General features: G+C 27.7%; 1 protein-coding gene across 1 annotated transcript in view; it reads left to right on the plus strand.

Annotated features, from left to right (window-relative positions):
- The window catches only part of LOC145277487 (dynein axonemal heavy chain 5-like), a 690,378-nt gene that overhangs the window by 9,820 nt on the left and 662,797 nt on the right, over positions 1-17,761 (plus strand). The gene's annotated exons all lie outside the window — the stretch shown is intronic.

Below are 17,761 nucleotides of genomic sequence, written 5' to 3' on the forward strand. Positions count from 1 at the left end.
TAGAATCTTCAAACTACTCTCTCACAAATTTCTCTTTGCAAAATCACCCCTTCTCAAGTCCGTGATATAATAAAACACCTAGACACATCGAAGGCGTGTAAGCCTGCTCTCATTCCTTCCATACTAAAAAGAAATGCTCTACTGAGCTAGCTCATCCCGTCTCCATACTATTTAACAAATGTGTAAATGAGTTCTGCTTGCCAGATAGCTTAAAAATTGCCATTTTTGTACTCGAATTCAAGAATTCTGGTGAAAGATGTGCTCAGCTCAATTATGCCCCATTAGTCTCTTGCCTCTCTTCGCTAGAACAAGTTTGCCATTTTGTAAATTTTAAGCGTCTTTCTGACCAACAGTATGGATTTAGGCAAGTCCATTCTACTGCAGATATTTTAATATCCATCCCTGAACGCATATATTATGTACTGGATAAGACGGGAGAAGCTATAGCTATAGCCCTTCATATATATACAAAGCTTTTGACATGATATGTTTGGTATGAAGGGATTCCCACTAAAATCAACCATGTGACAATTCGAGACGAATACTTAATATTCAGACCTTCCAAGAGATGTAGCGATCCTGTCTTTGTTTTATCGTTATTTCCATGGCAAGTGCTCGTCTGAGCTCCAATTTCTGGTTCCCCTCCCAATCTTTCACGATAAACACCCGTCTAGCTGAAACCGCTGTCATTAATTTTCCCCACTCTTTATCTGTGCCTAAATCAAAACATAGATTCCATGAACAAAGCTTCTTTCTCAGAACTGCACGCCTGTGGAACTCTCTTCCGTTTGCCTGTTTCCCATCTGACTACAACTTGGATGTCTTCAAGTCCAACACAAACAAACTCCTGATGAACCGCCCCGTTAAGACACTTTATCAAATCTCCAATACTAACGATTACTATGATACTATCCCATTTATTACTGTACACGCAATAACCCTTATCCTCGAGTTGCTTCCTGGCCTTGATAAGTGGTGACCTCCATGTAAAAAAAAGACAAGAGAAAATCCACATTTCCTCGATGGCCGTACGTCTAAACAACATAATATATCGCATCCGTCTGCTTGTAATTTCATGAAATGTGCTTTGATGAACTCAGAGGATTTGTCTTTCCAGTAATCATGTATATCTCTATCTATATCTCTTCCTCTCTTTCTCTTCCTCTCTTTCTCTTCCTCTCTCTATTTATTTTCTTCAATTCTCTGTATATTTATCTGAGTGTTTACCTATATGTCTGTCAGTCTGTCAGTCTGTCTGTCTATCTATCTATCTATCTATCTATCTATCTTTTATTTATTCTTTCTTTCTGTCTTTCTATCGTTTTCTTTCTCTCGCTTTCTCTCTCTATACACACACACACACACACACACACACACACATATATATATATATATATATATATATATATATATATATATGCGTATGTATGTATGTATGACTGCATCTGTACATATTAAGTGGTTCGGAAAATAATGACGATTTCAGAAACACACCTTTCTCCGTTACGCTTATATTAGATGCAGTTATGGATCATTAAAAAATTACCAGCCTTTAAAAAAAGTTTGCAAACATTGAAATACTGACAACAAGTGCCCTAGAATTTCTTTGACACGTTACCATAAATTTTGTTCAACAATTATTTTCAAACATTCATTATCAATAGCGCATGACCGTCTTATAACATCACCTCTCTAAGGCTGTGCTGTCGTTACAACTACGGTATTTTTAAAACGACCTTCACATCGTCTTATGACTTACGAACATTTTTCTTAAAGCTTCGATGAAATAGGTGACTATTTAACAAACATTATAACAGAGTTGAACTGATACAATATTTTTTCTTTTTTCATCTTTGTTATTAATGACCAAGTTAAAATCACCCCTTCTCATGTACATTATATAATAAAACACCTAGAAACATCGAAGGCGCGTGAGCCTGCTCTCATTCCGGCCATACTAATAAAGAAGTGCTCTACTGAGCTAGCTCCTCCCTTCACTGAGAGCTGAAAAATTGCCTTTATTGTACCAGAATTCAAGAATTCTGGCGAAACATGTGATCAGCTCAATTATATCCCATTTTTCTCTCTTGCCTCTCTTCGCTAAAACTAGTCTGCCATTTTGTAAATACTAAGCGTCTTTCTGCTAAAAAGTATGGATTTAGGCAAGCTCATTCTACTGCCATCCCGGAACGCATATATTTTGCACTGAATAAGACGGGAGAAGCTATAGCTATAGTCCTTCATATATACAAAGCTTTGAACAAAGTTTTGTATGAAGGGATAAACAACGTTCACAGGAAACATGCGTTGGAACAGATATATCGAGGGCATTGCCGAAACTGCTGCGAGGAAGGTGGGATCTCTCTACCGTGCTAGAAAGTTACTTACGCCTGTAAGTATCTGCACTTCTACAAGATCACCATTCGCCCAGGTATGGAGTATTGTTGTCACAATTGGGCTGGTGCATCTGATACTAGTCTCTCACTCCTGGATAGGGTTCAAAAGAGAGTCGCCAACCTAATAGGTCCCGAATTGTCAGCTAGATTAGAATTTCTGTTCCATCGTCAAAATGTTGCATCCCTCTGCCTGTTTTACAATTATTTTACTTCAAGCCCTTGTACCTCCTCGACGTAAATTCTCCTAACAAACTCGAGAAGCAGCAAAATCCCACCCCTACACAGTAGAAATCCCCAGATGCCAGAAAACCTACTCGGATAGTTTCTTCCTCAGAACTGCTAGACTTCCGGGTTCCTGCTATCCTGACTGTACCGACATGCAGAAGTTCAAGTGTAAAGTAAACAGTCATCTTGCTGCTCAACTCCCTACATAGTATGCTTGCAATTTATGTCCCAGATAGTAGTTCCCACATCAAAATAGCATTGTGCTTTATTTGGGGTGAAAATGCAATTAAAAATTGATTCAAAATATCATACTCAACCGTTTCGTTATACTAATCCGTCACCATTTATCAAGGGCAAAAGCAACTCGAGGATAAAATTAATGAGATTGTCGTATGAATGATGGATAATATTGTGAAAGGAATGAAAGCAATAAATGGACTAGAAAAATTATTCGTTGAGTGAAATCCTCAACAAGTATTTATTGAAATTGGATTTAAAGACAACTATGTTGTACCGATTTACTATGCCTCCCCTCGGGACAGAGTTAGACACCAGGGTCGTTTTTTAACGTGGAGAAAAGGTAAAAAATTAAAAAAATTGTCTCGGTCGTGAAGGACTGATCCTCCAGCGAAAGAGAACAAGAAATGGAAGTGCAGCATCTGAAGAACAGATGGTATTTATTTGCTCCCCCACCGAGCAAATTAGGCACAAGGCCGATTTTTAATGTGAGGAGTTAAGGGGAAATGGGGACCAACTCCCCAGGGAGTAAGAGAGCTGGATAGTGACAATTGGTATGAAGGGTTGCCCCTACATTGACCAAGGTCTTATATGTGGGGTCGCCCCCACATATGGTCTTTGCTTGCAGTATCTGCCGGAACAGATGGTATTTATTTGCTCCCCCACCGAGCAAATTAGGCACAAGGCCGATTTTTAATGTGAGGAGTGAAGAGAGGGGGAAGGGGAAAAGGGGACCAGCTCCCGAGAGGTGGGAAATGGGAGCTGGTTAAAGGTCAGACATGTGGGGTTGCCCCCACATTTGGTCTTTGCTAGTCATAGCTTGCAGTATCTGCCGGAACAGATACTACACTTTGATCTTGACAAAAAAGCCACATTATGTTGTAGCCTGCAGTAAAAGGTATCATTAGCAAGGTGTTCTAAACTTCTAGAAAATGTATATATATGCATTTTATCTATTTACTTAAATTTGATATATACAAGAAAAAACATTGAAATAATTTTCTTTTTTGAGATTATTCTGTGGTAACTTTTCTCTTGAAAAAGGGATGTTATTTTCGAAATATTTAGACCTCCACCATGCCGATTATATCAAAGAGTAAGATCATGTTTATACATTAGTATTGTGATTATCTTGAAAAATAAATGAATATATGAAGTTATAAAATAACAAAAACAAATAAGATTTTATTTCGTGTGTCCATACGTCGAACCAATACAACAGCCGGTTCCCTGCATTGCTATAGCCTTCTTATACTCTTGCATATCTATTTGGCAGCAGTGCTTCAAGCAAACCAACTTTTCTCTAATATATATATATATATATATATATATATATATATATACTTTTTATTTGTTTTTACATAATTAGTAATATGTTGCTACACAACTATGAACATGTTTCAGTCAGTAACTAGTGACTAGTGACCCTTCAGGCGACACAGCTTATACGAAAGCAAAGTTTGCAATGAAAATATCAGGTCTTCCACGTCACAGGGAGTCAGTATCAGGAGGTTGTATCAAATGTTGTTAAAAATAAAAATAAGGAATAAGATTTGGTTGTATGTAAAGAAGACTACATAGAGGTGTGGATTAGGGTCTGCTTGAGATACAGTAATAAAGAGAAAAGGATGGGGGTTTAAAGCCGAGTAAGGATAATGAAAGACTGGAAAGAAACGGTATATGTATGCGTGTGTGATATCCGCCTCAAATCCTAAACATACTAATGCGTATGGAGTCAATTAGCAGAGGAGTGTCAATTGGACAAACTTTTTATAATATCTATGCAAAAAGGGGTTTATGTTTAACGGGAATTGTTCCATTTTAAAAATACTTTTAATAAAACTCGAATTAGCCTTGGTCAGAAAGTATAAAGCTTACGTTGCCCTCTTACTAATCTCCGCTCCAATAATATCGTTCTTACATATATTTGTAAAGAAGCAGGTAAGAAAAGGAAAAGATGCAAGGAGGCAAAAGAACGAAAAAGAAAAAGAAAAAGGAAAGTGAAGAAAAAAAAGAAAGGAAAAAAGGGAAAAGGGGGAAAAGAGGGGAATTTTTTGGTGGTGATTTAAAACATTTCTTTTTTCTTCTTACTCATCCCTGTCCACTTCCCTCCCTTTCACTCCCATATCAGCCCCCGCTTTTTTTTTTTTACTTATCCTTAAAAATTGTATAGCAATAATAATAATAATAATAATAATAATAATAATAATAATAATAATAATAATAATAATAATTTAAATCTTAAAGTGTATATAATTAATAAAACCTCCATGCTTAGACATAATTGTTATAATTTCGATAATAATATTTAAAAATAGAAACTAGTGGGAATAAGCAGGTTAGTGACTGCGATATTGACAAATGTTGATAATAACATTTTTGGTCCCCCGACAAAATGAGGGTGGACCTGTAAATTCACCGTTGTCCGTTAGTCCGTTCGTCCATTCATCTGTCCACACTTTTCTCAATAACTACGCCTTGGAATTTTGTATGATTTTGCACAAACATTAAACATGATATGAGTAAAAAAGTAACAGAATGGATTTTCCGGGAAAACTCCGGTTGGTCACCTAGGGGTGCCTTACGGATTAAAATGGCTAAAATTGACACTTTTATGCTTATTAAAAAAAAAAATGATGCCTTGGATTTTTATAAAACTTCCTGAAAAGTTGTAAGTAAGTGATTTCTATATAATTTTGTTTGTCTATACTTTCCGATAACTCTTGGGTGTAGCCCAGGGGCTCTTTTAGGGCTAATAAAAACACTCTATTTTGGGGACTATTTTACCATATTTGTCCAAAATTTTCTGTGTATGTCTATTTGGCAGTTTTGCATGGTGCTGAACTCAAATTTAAATATGTTAAGGCATTGGGGATTATTTGGGACTAAATGGGGGGAGCAAATGCTGAACTTAGACCTTTTTTAAGCCTCGTCCATTGTGCACTCACGTGGATGCTTCACTTGTTTTATTAATTATATTGATTATTCATGTAAAATAGCCATAACAACCAGAATAGCTAATAATAGTAATAACAGTAACATGTGTCTGAAGTAAAATTCATAAATAAAAATGCAAAGAATAATGAATTTCAAAAAATAAAAGATAAGATGCAGACGGTAAAAGAGATAGAGTAAATCAAAATAGTACTAACGATAATTGATCTGAAGGTATCCGCATATATATATATATATATATACATATATATATATATATATATACATATATATATGTATATAGATAAATATATATGTAGATATATATACGTATATATGTATATAGATACATATATATATGTGTATATAGATGCATATATATATGTGTGCGTGTGTGTGTGTGTGTGTGTGTGTTTTATAATCGTTTGGAGTAGATTCAAATAAATATATTACAGATTTAGTCTTTAAGTTAATGTTAGGTATATATATTCTTTACTATTTAAATTGATAATGTACTTGAATGTTGTGAGAGGTTAAAACTAGTTAAAGCTTAGCGTTGGCGATATATAAGTTTAGGTTCAAGCGCTTTTTAATCTATTATATAAATCTCACCTGTCTGTTTGAATATATGCATGTATGTATGTATGTATGTTCGCATGTCTGCCTAAAACTTTTTTCAGCGGCATCGAACCGGGTCGAAACCGGTACCGTCTGAAAGGGCAATGTCTTGGTCGAATGATATGAGAGAATTAGAAAAAAACAGTCAAATATTTCCTATAAAAATAGACGTTTACAATGAGGGAGGGTAGCAAAAAATCGTTTCTTTATAGCAATTTAGCCAAACATGCAGGCGCGAAAAACGTTCTTTCTTGAATTGGGTTAAATAGAAAAAAACAACCTTAATTCACCGAGTCCTTTGTAAAGCAGTGGGAATACTGACAGCGTCAATATCTTAAGGTTGCACAATCGCGCCGACATAAAGGGCATTTCTATTTCGATTTTTAAAGTTTTAATATTTAAGCAGGGTATTTATACCATTTTTTTTCGTTTGCTTATTCTTTATTTTCCCTTTTTTAGTTTTGCATCATGTTCGCTATTTTTTTGTTTTGTTTTTTCCGATTTTTTAAGAAGTTTTAATATTCAGACTGGCTTATTTATGCCATTTTTTCGTTCGCTTATTCTTTATTTTCCCTTTTATTATTGTTTTGGTTTACGAAGGTTAAATCTCACCACACCCGGGCAACGCCGGGTACCCTCGCTAGTATAATAGAAAAATCTATTGATTTCAATTTGAACAAAAAGTAAAAAATTATAAGTTAAAGTTTGGGTTTATTTTTTATTGTGTTCTTTTTTGTTCGGATTAAGCCGTGATAAATGCGATAGCATTTATCACGGCTTAATCCGAACCTATATATTATAAAATTTAAAGCATCGACCACAACATACATATAAGTTTAATTTTGTCGAATGTTTTTATTAAGTTTAAACACTAGTGATGGGACGATTCCAATATTTTTCCCGATTCCGATACAATTACCGATTCTGACCTAAATTCTCGATTCCGATAAAAATTCCTGATTCCGATTCTTTATAAATCTCTAATTATTTAACTATAAGATTGTTATTTCTCCCGATTTTCATAAAAACACGTTAAATATGCAGATATTTTCCTTAACGTCATAATACAATTGTGGAGGATGATCTATCGATTTTAGCTTTACTTGTTTTTTTAAATTTTTTTTTTAATTGACATTTCACCCCAAACAAGGCACATTGCCACTTTCCTTTAGGGGCCTACTATCAGGAACATAAGCTACAGGGGTACTATGTGGGGAGTTAGGCAGCAAGATGTCGGTTCACGTTACACTTGAACTTCTGCATGTCAGTACAGTTGTGGAAGCAGGAACTCAGAAGGGAATTACAAAGTCCAGCGCTTCTGGTGAACAAACTACTGAAATAGAAGGCTCTCTTAAATCTAGAGATCTCAACTGTGAAGGGGTGAGATTTTGCTGCTTGTTGGGTTCGTCGGAGCTACTTACGTCGAGGGGACACAAGTGCTTGCAGTTCGTCAGGGAATTACCCATTGAAATACTTGTAGAACAGGCAGAGGAATGCTACATTACGTCGATGCGACAGAGGCTGAAGCTTAGATGATAGTTCAGGACCTATTAGGTTGGCGACTTTCTTTTGAACCCTGTCTAAGAGTGAGAGACTAGTAGCAGATGCACCAGCCCAAATATGACAACAATATTCCATACATGGGCGAATGGTGGCATAGGATACTTTCGGGCGTTATTACCTTTCTAGCACAGTAGGGAGAACCTACCTTTTTCGCAACGTTTCTGGTAATGCTCTCAATGTAATTGTTCCAACTCATGTTTCCTGTGAGCGTTAGGCCGAGGAGTTTAAAAGATGGGCATTCAGATAAAGAGTCTTTGACGATTACTATTGTTGGTAGAAAAGGTTTCTTGTAGTTATTGAAGGAAACAAGTTTAGTCTTAGCAGCATTGAATGTGACCATCCATTTTTGTCCCCATTCCACTACAGATCGGAGGTCATCCTCTAGTGTTTTTGCCATTTCTTTAGATATGTGTTCATTTGTTTTCCTGTCGTGTCGGTTATAGAGAGTGGTCTCATCAGTATATATACCCATCTCACAGACAATCTTGTATTTTAAAATCAACGAATATTTATTATTTTATCATTTTTACCAACAATGGAAGATTTTACTTTAAAAAATATCAAATAAAAAAGGGCAATTAAAAGAATCGTTTTGGCATCGGAAAATAGGCATCAATTTGTCCGATTCCGATACCGATTCCGATGCCCCCAAATCTTCCGATTTTTCCGATTCCCGATTCCAATTCCAATTAATCGTCTCAACACTATTAAACACCATTGAAAAGGTTGAGGGAGAATTTAAAGAGGATATAACATACATGCACATACCAAGTAGCAATCTTAAAGTGGATGAATTGAGGGAAATGCGATGCTGACAAAGATGGTGTAGTTATGAATTTAGCTAATATTGAATTTTGTGTGGATTCAAGTGAAAAGATACATTTTTGTAGGATATTAATGTAGGTAGTCTTAGAAGCTTGTTTGATAAAGACTTAAGGGGGAGGCGTACGTAAGTCACTAAGGACTACAATTTATTGATGTTTCTTCGTTCATAAACTCTTAAATAAGAAAGAAGAAACATCAATAAATACCTCAGTCACGTGATGTATGACGTTCTCCACGCTTCTCCCGAGATTTCGAACGTTATCTCATCTCAATCCACATCTTTGTCTTTCTCTATTTTTTATAGTCCAGTTTGTATGGAAAAAGGGCATCCTCCGAATTCATAATGGTGGAGGAAGCATAGGTTAAAACTTCTTTCCCTAACAAGAAAAACGAACAAAAAAGGCATCCGCAAATAAAGTCCTCCCCCACTGGTGACGTCACTTTGCATGCATTTACCTACGTCCATCCGCGCTACGTTACATAAGATTCTCATAACATTCCTTGCTATAATTTTATATGAATAATTAAAGTCACACAAATCAAACTTGGCAATTCTATTTTTATACTGCTTTGCATTACATAACATACGTGTGTTAACGTTTAGTAAATTGATATCTTTATAGTATTTAGATCAGTGTGAGATGGCTTATTTTCTTCCCTGAAACCTTTTTTTCATAGAAGAGACGCTATCATTAATTCGTCACATTGTAGTTATTTCCATGGTAGGTGCTTGACTGAGTTCCAATCCATAAAAACCCCATGTAAAACATTCACTGCAAGACCTCGTTTAACTATAATTACTGTAAATGATTTCTCTTTCTCCCTCTGTGTACTTAAGAATCATACCGAACTTTTAAAAATTTATTTTGAAAGAATACCCGTATGTGGAACACAATACCATGAGTTTACTTTCTAACAGGCAGCAACATGATATTTTTCAAGTCAAATATAAACAAATTATTGTCACGCTGTACTGTTGATTCATAAATAAATTCTACCGAGTTTAAATTATTTTCACCAATCCTCAAGGTTTTGTCTCGCCGTCCATCTGAGAAACTTAACTCTTATCATTGAATTGTCTTTGAGCCTTAATAATCAGCGATTTATTAGTACACAAACACATTAAAATATTTTAAAACATGCAGGCTATTAAAATAAGACTTATAGTGGTTATAGGTGTTACTTTGGCAAAATAATAGTTTACAAAATATCGGATGATGACGTCACTAGTGAGGCACACAATCAAAGCGATCGCAAATCTATAAGTGCTCTCCTATGTGGACCGAAGCTCCTTTAAAACTTCAAATATATTCTTTTTTGATGAAATTTATATCATATGCTCCCGGTAGTTCGTCTTACTACATCCAACCACATTGCGTGCGTTGCTCCCTCCCAAATGAGAACAGCACCCATACACATCTTTTCTGCTTGAAGTTTCGCCAGCCAAAAAAGACAATTACATCCGTTCGGAAACTGTGTGATTTTATAACTTTAGCTTGAGGTCACCTCCAACCTTAAAGATCTCGCTCAATCTTTTCCATTTAAACACAGCTTTTATTCTGTCACACTAGGAGGGTCTTTTAACAACAAAGTATACGCTATTGCCCTTAATCGAGCACTGAAAGAGAGTGTGTCAGTGTAAAATAGTGTATGTGCACATGAACGATATTAATAGAACAGTTATTGTTGGGACTATTGATCAGAATCAGAATCGGGATCGGGAATCAAGAAAACCGGAACTTTTGGAGTTATCGGAATCGGAATCGAAAAAAAGCCTGTGTCTATATTCCGATGCCAAAAACGATTCTTTTAATTGTTTATTATTTGGTTTATTTTTGTTTGATTTTTCATTGCTCATGCTAAAGCTAAAAATGGTAAATATTTATTGACTACAAAATTGAAATCTGTAGATCACCCACACAAGTGTATTTTTACACCCACGAAAATATAGACCTTATATAACATTATTTAATTTTATTGAAAAACAAATCTGTAGCTGAATATTTCATGATTTATAAAGTATTGGAATCAGTAATTGCATCGGAACCGGGAATTTCAAACAGGATCGGTAATTGTATCGGAATCGAGAAAAATGTTGGAGTTGTACCATCGCTAGTAATCGTATAGTTTCGGCCTTAGGCAGAACGATACTAGGTCTCCATTAATGATAAAAGCACAGGCGTACATTAATAGAAGAAGAATTTATAGTCTCGACTCCAGATAAAAAAATACCCAATCTCCTTAAATAATAGATACAAATCCTAAAAATGTTTAAATGTCTACATATAAAAATGTCTACATATAAACATATCTACATATAAAAATGTCTACATATAAAAATGTTTACATATAAAAATGTCTACATATAAAAATATCTACATATAAAAATGTCTACATATAAACATATCTACATATAAAAATGTCTACATATAAAAATATCTACATATAAAAATAAATATCTACATATAAAAATGTCTACATATAAAAATGTCTATATATAAAAATATCTACATATAAAAATGTTTACATATAAAAATATCTACATATAAAAATGTCTACATATAAAAATGTTTACATATAAAAATGTTTACATATAAAAATATCTACATATAAAAATATCTACATATAAAAATGTCTACATATAAAAATGTCTACATATAAAAATGTCTACATATAAAAATATCTACATATAAAATTTCTGCATATAAAAATATCTACATAAAAAAATATCTACATATAAAAATATCTACATATAAAAATGTCTACATATAAAAATGTCTACATATAAAAATATCTACATATAAAAATATCTACATATAAAAATATCTACATATAAAAATATCTACATATAAAAATGTCTACATATAAAAATATCTACATATAAAAATATCTACATATAAAAATATCTACATATAAAAATGTGTACATATAAACACATCTACATATAAAAATGTTTACATATAAAAATATCTACATATAAAAATATCTACATATAAAAATGTCTACATATAAAAATGTTTACATATAAAAATATCTACATAAAAAAATATATACATACAAAAATATCTACATATAAAAATGTCTACATATAAAAATGTTTACATATAAAAATATCTACATATAAAAATATCTACATATAAAATATCTACATATAAAAATATCTACATATAAAAATGTTTACATATAAAAATATCTACATATAAAAATATCTACATATAAAAATGTCTACATATAAAAATATCAACATATAAAAATGTCTACATATAAAAATATCTACATATAAAAATATCTACATATAAAAATATCTACATATAAAAATATCTACATATAAAAATATCTACATATAAAAATATCTACATATAAAAATATCTACATATAAAAATGTCTACATATAAAAATATCTACATATAAAAATATCAACATATAAAAATATCTACATATAAAAATATCTACATAGAAAAATATCTACATATAAAAATGTCTACATATAAAAATGTCTACATATAAAAATATCTACATATAAAAATATCTACATATAAAAATATCTACATATAAAAATATCTACATATAAAAATATCTACATATAAAAATGTGTACATATAAACCCATCTACATATAAAAATGTTTACATATAAAAATATCTACATATAAAAATATCTACATAGAAAAATATCTACATATAAAAATGTCTACATATAAAAATGTCTACATATAAAAATATCTACATATAAAAATATCTACATATAAAAATATCTACATATAAAAATATCTACATATAAAAATATCTACATATAAAAATGTGTACATATAAACCCATCTACATATAAAAATGTTTACATATAAAAATATCTACATATAAAAATATCTACATATAAAAATGTCTACATATAAAAATGTCTACATATAAAAATATCTACATAAAGAAATATATACATATAAAAATATCTACATATAAAAATGTCTACATATAAAAATGTTTACATATAAAAATATCTACATATAAAAATATCAGCATATAAAAATGTCTACATATAAAAATGTCTACATATAAAAATATCTACATATATAAATATCTACATATAAAAATGTCTACATATAAAAATGTCTACATATAAAAATATCTACATATAAACATATCTACATATAATAATATCTACATATAAAAATATCTACATATAAAAATGTCTACATATAAAAATATCTACATATAAAAATATCTACATATAAAAATATCTACATATAAAAATGTGTACATATAAACACATCTACATATAAAAATGTTTACATATAAAAATATCTACATATAAAAATATCTACATATAAAAATGTCTACATATAAAAATGTTTACATATAAAAATATCTACATAAAAAAATATATACATACAAAAATATCTACATATAAAAATGTCTACATATAAAAATGTTTACATATAAAAATATCTACATATAAAAATATCTACATATAAAATATCTACATATAAAAATATCTACATATAAAAATGTTTACATATAAAAATATCTACATATAAAAATATCTACATATAAAAATGTCTACATATAAAAATATCAACATATAAAAATGTCTACATATAAAAATATCTACATATAAATATATCTACATATAAAAATATCTACATATAAAAATATCTACATATAAAAATGTCTACATATAAAAATATCTACATATAAAAATGTCTACATATAAAAATATCTACATATAAAAATATCTACATATAAAAATATCTACATATAAAAATGTGTACATATAAACCCATCTACATATAAAAATGTTTACATATAAAAATATCTACATATAAAAATATCTACATATAAAAATGTTTACATATAAAAATATCTACATATAAAATATCTACATATAAAAATATCTACATATAAAAATGTTTACATATAAAAATATCTACATATAAAAATATCTACATATAAAAATGTCTACATATAAAAATATCTACATATAAAAATGTCTACATATAAAAATGTCTACATATAAAAATATCTACATATATAAATATCTACATATAAAAATGTCTACATATAAAAATGTTTACATATAAAAATATCTACATATAAAAATATCTACATATAAAAATATCTACCTATAAAAATGTCTACATATAAAAATGTCTACATATAAAAATATCTACATATAAAAATATCTACATATAAAAATGTCTACATATAAAAATGTCTATATATAAAAATATCTACATATAAAAATGTCTGCATATAAAAATGTCTACATATAAAAATATCTACATATAAAAATATCTACATATAAAATATCTACATATAAAAATAGCTACATATAAAAATGTCTACATATAAAAATATCTACATATAAAAATGTCTACATATAAAAATGTTTACATATAAAAATATCTACATATAAAAATGTCTACATATAAAAATATCTACATATAAAAATATCTACATATAAAAATGTCTACATATAAAAATATCTACTAATAAAAATATCTACATATAAAAATATCTACATATAAAAATGTCTACATACAAAAATGTTTACATATAAAAATATCTACATATAAAAATATCTACATATAAAAATGTCTACATATAAACATGTTTACATATAAAAATATCTACATATAAAAATATCTGCATATCAAAATATCTACATATAAAAATGTCTACATATAAAAATGTCTACATATAAAAATATCTACATATAAAAATGTCTACATATAAAAATATCTACATATAAAAATATGTACATATAAAAATGTTTACATATAAAAATATCTACATATAAAAATATCTACATATAAAAATGTTTACATATAAAAATGTCTACATATAAAAATGTCTACATATAAAAATGTCTACATATAAAAATATCTACATATATAAATATCTACATATAAAAATGTCTACATATAAAAATGTTTACATATAAAAATATCTACATATAAAAATATCTACATATAAAAATATCTACATATAAAAATATCTACATATAAAAATGTCTACATATAAAAATGTCTACATATAAAAATATCTACATATAAAAATGTCTACATATAAAAATGTTTACATATAAAAATGTCTACATATAAAAATATCTACATATAAAAATGTCTACATATAAAAATGTCTATATATAAAAATATCTACATATAAAAATATCAGCATATAAAAATATCTACATATAAAAATATCTACATATAAAAATGTTTACATATAAAAATATCTACATATAAAAATATCTACATATAAAAATGTCTACATATAAAAATATCAACATATAAAAATGTCTACATATAAAAATATCTACATATAAAAATATCTACATATAAAAATATCTACATATAAAAATATCTACATATAAAAATATCTACATATAAAAATATCTACATATAAAAATGTCTACATATAAAAATATCTACATATAAAAATATCAACATATAAAAATATCTACATATAAAAATATCTACATAGAAAAATATCTACATATAAAAATGTCTACATATAAAAATGTCTACATATAAAAATATCTACATATAAAAATATCTACATATAAAAATATCTACATATAAAAATATCTACATATAAAAATATCTACATATAAAAATGTGTACATATAAACCCATCTACATATAAAAATGTTTACATATAAAAATATCTACATATAAAAATATCTACATATAAAAATGTCTACATATAAAAATGTCTACATATAAAAATATCTACATAAAAAAATATATACATATAAAAATATCTACATATAAAAATGTCTACATATAAAAATGTTTACATATAAAAATATCTACATATAAAAATATCTACATATAAAATATCTACATATAAAAATATCTACATATAAAATGTTTACATATAAAAATATCTACATATAAAAATATCTACATATAAACATGTCTACATATAAAAATATCAGCATATAAAAATGTCTACATATAAAAATGTCTACATATAAAAATATCTACATATATAAATATCTACATATAAAAATGTCTACATATAAAAATGTCTACATATAAAAATATCTACATATAAAAATATCTACATATAATAATATCTACATATAAAAATATCTACATATAAAAATGTCTACATATAAAAATATCTACATATAAAAATATCTACATATAAAAATATCTACATATAAAAATGTGTACATATAAACACATCTACATATAAAAATGTTTACATATAAAAATATCTACATATAAAAATATCTACATATAAAAATGTCTACATATAAAAATGTTTACATATAAAAATATCTACATAAAAAAATATATACATACAAAAATATCTACATATAAAAATGTCTACATATAAAAATGTTTACATATAAAAATATCTACATATAAAAATATCTACATATAAAATATCTACATATAAAAATATCTACATATAAAAATGTTTACATATAAAAATATCTACATATAAAAATATCTACATATAAAAATGTCTACATATAAAAATATCAACATATAAAAATGTCTACATATAAAAATATCTACATATAAATATATCTACATATAAAAATATCTACATATAAAAATATCTACATATAAAAATGTCTACATATAAAAATATCTACATATAAAAATGTCTACATATAAAAATATCTACATATAAAAATATCAACATATAAAAATATCTACATATAAAAATATCTACATAGAAAAATATCTACATATAAAAATGTCTACATATAAAAATGTCTACATATAAAAATATCTACATATAAAAATATCTACATATAAAAATATCTACATATAAAAATATCTACATATAAAAATGTGTACATATAAACCCATCTACATATAAAAATGTTTACATATAAAAATATCTACATATAAAAATATCTACATATAAAAATGTCTACATATAAAAATGTCTACATATAAAAATATCTACATAAAAAAATATATACATATAAAAATATCTACATATAAAAATGTCTACATATAAAAATGTTTACATATAAAAATATCTACATATAAAATATCTACATATAAAAATATCTACATATAAAAATGTTTACATATAAAAATATCTACATATAAAAATATCTACATATAAAAATGTCTACATATAAAAATATCTACATATAAAAATGTCTACATATAAAAATGTCTACATATAAAAATATCTACATATATAAATATCTACATATAAAAATGTCTACATATAAAAATGTTTACATATAAAAATATCTACATATAAAAATATCTACATATAAAAATATCTACATATAAAAATGTCTACATATAAAAATGTCTACATATAAAAATATCTACATATAAAAATATCTACATATAAAATTGTCTACATATAAAAATGTCTATATATAAAAATATCTACATATAAAAATGTCTGCATATAAAAATGTCTACATATAAAAATATCTACATATAAAAATATCTACATATAAAATATCTACATATAAAAATAGCTTCATATAAAAATGTCTACATATAAAAATATCTACATATAAAAATGTGGACATATAAAAATGTTTACATATAAAAATATCTACATATAAAAATGTCTACATATAAAAATATCTACATACAAAAATATCTACATATAAAAATGTCTACATATAAAAATATCTACTAATAAAAATATCTACATATAAAAATATCTACATATAAAAATGTCTACATACAAAAATGTTTACATATAAAAATATCTACATATAAAAATATCTACATATAAAAATGTCTACATATAAACATGTTTACATATAAAAATATCTACATATAAAAATATCTGCATATCAAAATATCTACATATAAAAATGTCTACATATAAAAATGTCTACATATAAAAATATCTACATATAAAAATGTCAACATATAAAAATATCTACATATAAAAATATGTACATATAAAAATGTTTACATATAAAAATATCTACATATAAAAATATCTACATATAAAAATGTTT

The sequence above is a fragment of the Euprymna scolopes genome, chromosome 6 (assembly GCF_053919585.1).
Source record: "Euprymna scolopes isolate OS-2025 chromosome 6, ASM5391958v1, whole genome shotgun sequence".
Classification (NCBI taxonomy): domain Eukaryota; kingdom Metazoa; phylum Mollusca; class Cephalopoda; order Sepiida; family Sepiolidae; genus Euprymna; species Euprymna scolopes.